Genomic DNA, 6,063 nt, shown 5'->3' on the forward strand with positions numbered 1-6,063 from the left:
AAAGGACACCCCCCCTTCGCTGTGATAGGGAGAGAGCTGTAGAAGAAAGGACACACCCCCTGAGCTGTGATAGGGAGAGAGCTGTAGAAGAAAGGACAAACCCCCTGAGCTGTGATAGGGAGAGAGCTGTAGAAGAAAGGACAAACCCCCTGAGCTGTGATAGGGAGAGAGCTGTAGAAGAAAGGACAAACCCCCTGAGCTGTGATAGGGAGAGAGCTGTAGAGGAAAGGACAAACCCCCTGAGCTGTGATAGGGAGAGAGCTGTAGAAGAAAGGACAAACCCCCTGAGCTGTGATAGGGAGAGAGCTGTAGAAGAAAGGACAAACCCCCTGAGCTGTGATAGGGAGAGAGCTGTAGAGGAAAGGACAAACCCCCTGAGCTGTGATAGGGAGAGAGATACAGAAGAAAGGACAAACCCCCTGAGCTGTAATAGGGATAGAGCTGTAGAAGAAAGGACAAACCCCCTGAGCTGTGATAGGGAGAGAGCTGTAGAGGAAAGGACACCCCCCCTGAGCTGTGATAGGGAGAGAGCTGTAGAGGAAAGGACACCCTCCCTGAGCTGTGATAGGAAGAGAGCTGTAGAAGAAAGGACACCCCCCCTTGGCTGTGATAGGGAGAGAGCTGTAGAAGAAAGGACACACCCCCTGAGCTGTGATAGGGAGAGAGCTGTAGAGGAAAGGACAAACCCCCTGAGCTGTGATAGGGAGAGTGCTGTAGAGGAAAGGACAAACCCCCTGAGCTGTGATAGGGAGAGAGCTGTAGAAGAAAGGACACCCCCCCTTGGCTGTGATAGGGAGAGAGCTGTAGAAGAAAGGACACACCCCCTGAGCTGTGATAGGGAGAGAGCTGTAGAAGAAAGGACACACCCACTGAGCTGTGATAGGGAGAGAGCTGTAGAAGAAAGGACACACCCCCTGAGCTGTGATAGGGAGAGAGTTGTAGAAGAAAGAAGAAAGAGTTGTAGAAGAAAGGACCCCCCCCCCTGAGCTGTGATAGGGAGAGAGCTGTAGAAGAAAGGACAAACCCCCTGAGCTGTGATAGGGAGAGAGCTGTAGAAGAAAGGACAAACCCCCTGAGCTGTGATAGGGAGAGAGCTGTAGAGGAAAGGACAAACCCCCTGAGCTGTGATAGGGAGAGAGATACAGAAGAAAGGACAAACCCCCTGAGCTGTAATAGGGATAGAACTGTAGAAGAAAGGACAAACCCCCTGAGCTGTGATAGGGAGAGAGCTACAGAAGAAAGGACAAACCCCCTGAGCTGTGATAGGGAGAGAGCTGTAGAAGAAAGGACCCCCCCTGAGCTGTGATAGAGAGAGAGAGCTGTAGAAGAAAGGACAAACCCCCTGAGCTGTGATAGGGAGAGAGCTGTAGAGGAAAGGACATACCCCCTGAGCTGTGATAGGGAGAGAGCTGTAGAGGAAAGGACACTCCCCCTGAGCTGTGATAGGGAGAGAGCTGTAGAGGAAAGGACCCCCCTCCTGAGCTGTGATAGGGAGAGAGCTGTAGAGGAAAGGACACACCCCCTGAGCTGTGATATTGAGAGAGCTGTAGAAGAAAGGACAAACCCCCTGAGCTGTGATAGGGAGAGAGCTGTAGAAGAAAGGACAAACCCCCTGAGCTGTGATAGGGAGAGAGCGACAGAAGAAAGGACAAACCCCCTGAGCTGTGATAGGGAGAGAGCTGTAGAAGAAAGGACCCCCCCCCCTGAGCTGTGATAGAGAGAGAGAGCTGTAGAAGAAAGGACAAACCCCCTGAGCTGTGATAGGGAGAGAGCTGTAGAGGAAAGGACACACCCCCTGAGCTGTGATAGGGAGAGAGCTGTAGAGGAAAGGACACCCCCCTGAGCTGTGATAGGGAGAGAGCCGTAGAAGAAAGGACACCCCCCCCCTTGGCTGTGATAGGGAGAGAGCTGTAGAAGAAAGGACACACCCCCTGAGAAAAGACATGCTCCTGAGCTGCCAGCCTGAAATAAATCTAGCAGAGCAATTGGAGCAATGAATGGGGAGATCTCTGGATCCATGTCAGGTACAGGGCTGGTCCCTGCTTTGTTAGTAGGAGATTGCCATGTACTATATGATGTCTGATTTTTATTTTTTACATCAACCCATTTAATAATTTATTACCACTAGCCTGGTCACCAACATCCACACTTATGCCTGGCAACTGGCCAAATCAATTAACCCCCAGCAGCCACCAGATAGGAACCCTATTGCCAGGATGTGGTCCGAGAGAAGAAAGGGTGTGCCCTCCTGTCACTCCACAGCGCTAGGTAGCATTGGTTTGAGGACTGTCAATGTTTTACCTGTGCATAACTATCATTGCCAGAGCCATTACCACTCCCATCTTCCGCTCTCTCTTCCTAGATTTGCTGCACATGTTGAAATCCAACATGCCCAGTGCTCCTCTCAGTCGGCATCTACTATTGCAGGAGAGTCAGTAAGCCCCCATAAAAATGAGAGGAGTGGGATAGAAAGATTATTTCCCTTTACATACAGTATACCATTATACCCTAATCCAGAATATTTGATAATCTGGCCCAGACATCCCTAGGGTGAACTCACTGCATACGCTGCATAGCTGCCAACTGTCCTCAATTTGCACCGACTGTCTCCAATTTTCAATGACACATTCGGGCTGTCCTGGGCCCAAAATGGGTGATTCGAGGGGTGAGGCTTACATGTCCCGAATTTACCAGCTAACAATGTTAAGTATAACACTGGAGTCAATGGGAGCAACAGAAATGCCTATGTGGGAAGCTCCCTCTAGTGGCGGCAGCCAGTAGACTCCTGCAGAAAGTATATCCCCCTGTACATGTTCCAGTAGCCTGTTTCAGGGAATGGATTATTATTCACCCTTCATATAAAGATAAGTGGTGTATACAGTCAAGAGCTTTTTTGGGAGTGGGGAGTCGCTGATACCATGCGGCTTCCTCCTTGGCGCATCAATGTCCAGAACCAGTCCAGGGGGATCTGAATCCTATGAAATGGTCTGGTTATTACATATGAACCATCTCAGGACACGTTCACATACAGTACACGCTCTTTTATTGCCCATATGAAGAGGTCAGATCTGTAGATGAATCACGGTGGGGAAAGGAGGGGGGGGGGTCTTGCTTTTGCTTTGGGGCCCCAGGAGCTGCAAGTTACACTTCTGTTTGTCCAGTGTCCATATTAAATAATAGAGGCATGATTTTTTTTGGGTAATTACAGCCTTTTATTATTTATAAGAAATGTTGCTATTATGTTCATATTAGTAACTCCGCTCCAGAAATGTTAAAAGGAATGTGAGCGCCCCCGCGCCCCCCTGTAGTAAAGAGTTCGGGACGCCATTTATAAACACACATCATAGGCTGATTATGGCACTGCCCGGCTTGCTTGGCCAACCACTCGAGGCATGGTGGCATAAAATAATAAGCAAACAACAAAAACTTGTGATAATTGCCCCAAATCCTGTTCCTTTTAAATTAATTTAAAAAAGAGCAGCTGCTGTTGATGGAGACAAGGCCCATAGCAGCCAATCAGATTGTCTCTTTCATATTTAAAGAATAAGAACTAGAATCTGATTGGTTGCTGATGGACAACTGCTCTGATTTTCTTTTTCACCAGTTTAAATAAATCTCAGCTCCCCCTGATGTGGCCCAGTTTTATAAAGACCCCAAACGCCATAAACACTAAACTTTTTATTATTTTTTATTTTGTAGTCTTTATAGTCCTATAGCCAGAGCACCTTTTATTTTCAGGAGGACCTTTCTGAGGTTTCTGTAAGGAGGATTTCCTGACAAAATCTTGGGGCGCATGCATTTAAAGGGGTTTTCCGAGATATTTTAGCAGGTCGTCAGTATCTGATCGACATCTGAGACCCTCGCCAATCTGCTGTTTGAGAAGGCACTGATGCTCACAGTAGTGTCGCGGGCTTCTCACTGCTTTTCCTAGGCCGCGTGATGTCATGTTCATCGGTCACATGGCCTAGGCGCAGCTCAGCCCTATTGAAATGAAGGTGTGTATGTTCTTGCCAAACACTGAAGATTCCAGGAGGTGTAAGGTCACAGTGCATGCTGTAGAAATTTTTGCCTTTCATTGCCACAACCCTTTTGAGGCAATACCCCTATTGATCAGCACCCACCATTGCTTAAATGGTGTTCCGCCCCCTTTTGAGCAGCGCCCATTCCACTTGGGGCACCACAGCTTCCGCTAATGATACTGGATCCCAGCGCCCCATACATTAGCAGAACATGGAGGACTGCTTTACCAGCAAATGGAGGCCAAAGGAACACTGTTGTGGCCTTCATTGTTAAAATAGAAGTGCGTGGGTCCCTTTAACATATGCTCCTGGTGTACAGTAACCCCATACTGCAGACATAGTGTGAAAAGACCCCTATCCACACAGGGGTATAGTTATTGTCACCTCCTGATGAAGCATGAGCGAAATGTGTTGAGGTTGCAAGGTCCATAGGAACAATTGATATGTCTCAGCCTGGTCGGTATATTTAACATGACATATACAGTCAGGTCCATAAATATTGAGACATCGACACAATTCTAACATTTTTGGCTCTATACACCACCACAATGGATTTGAAGTGAAACAAACAAGATGTGCTTTACCTGCAGACTGTCAGCTTTAATTTGAGGTATTTACATCCAAATCAGGTGAACGGTGCAGGAATTACAGCAGTTTGCACATGTGCCTCCCACTTGTTAAGGGACCAAAACTAATGGGACAGAATAATAATCATAAATCAAACTTTCACTTTTTAATACTTGGTTGCAAATCCTTTGCAGTGAATTACAGCCTGAAGTCTGGAACGCATAGACATCACCAGACGCTGGGTCTCATCCCTGGTGATGCTCTGCCAGGCCTCTACTGCAACTGTCTTCAGTTCCTGCTTGTTCTTGGGGCATTTTCCCGTCAGTTTTGTCTTCAGCAAGTGAAATGCATGCTCAATCGGATTCAGGTCAGATGATTGACTTGGTCATTGCATAACATTCCACTTCTTTCCCTTAAAAAACTCTTTGGTTGCTTTTGCAATATGCTTTGGGTCATTGTCCATCTGCGCTGTGAAGCGCCGTCCAATGAGTTCTGAAGCATTTGGCTGAATATGAGCAGATAATATTGCCGGAAACACTTCAGAATTCATCCTGCTGCTTTTGTCAGCAGTCACATCATCAATAAATACAAGAGAACCAGTTCCATTGGCAGCCATAGATGCCCACGTCATGACACTACCACCACCATGCTTCACTGATGAGGTGGCATTCTTAGGATCATGAGCAGTTCCTTTCCTTCTCCATACTCTTCTCTTCCCATCACTCTGGTACAAGTTGATCTTGGTCTCATCTGTCCATAGGATGTTGTTCCAGAACTGTGAAGGCTTTTTTAGATGTAGTTTGGCAAACTGTAATCTGGCCTTCCTGTGTTTGAGGCTCACCAATGGTTTACATCTTGTGGTGAACCCTCTGCATTCACTCTGGTGAAGTCTTCTCTTGATTGTTGACTTTGACACACATACACCTACCTCCTGGAGAGTGTTCTTGATCTGGCCAACTGTTGTGAAGGGTGTTTTTTTTCACCAGGTAAATAATTCTTCGGTCATCCACCACAGTTGTTTTTCGGGTCTTTTGGTGTTGCTGAGCTCACCGGTCCGTTCCTTCTTTTTAAGGATGTTCCAAACAGATGTTTTGGCCACGCCTAATGTTTTTGCTATCTCTCCGATGGGTTTGTTGTGTTTTTTCAGCCTAATAATGGCTTCCTTCACTGATAGTGACAGCTCTTTGGATCTCATCTTGAGAGTTGACAGCAACAGATTCCAAATGCAAATAGCACACTTGAAATTAACTCTGGAGCTTTTATCTGCTCATTGTAATTGGGATAATGAGGGAATAACACACACCTGGCCATGGAACAGCCGAGAAGCCAGTTGTCCCATTACTTTTGGTCCCTTAACAAGTGGGAGGCACATATGCAAACTGTTGTAATTCCTGCACCGTTCACCTGATTTGGATGTAAATGCCCTCAAATTACAGCTGACAGTCTGCAGGTAAAGCGCATCTTGTTCATTTCAAAT

Source organism: Bufo gargarizans, chromosome 5 (assembly GCF_014858855.1).
Source record: "Bufo gargarizans isolate SCDJY-AF-19 chromosome 5, ASM1485885v1, whole genome shotgun sequence".
Classification (NCBI taxonomy): domain Eukaryota; kingdom Metazoa; phylum Chordata; class Amphibia; order Anura; family Bufonidae; genus Bufo; species Bufo gargarizans.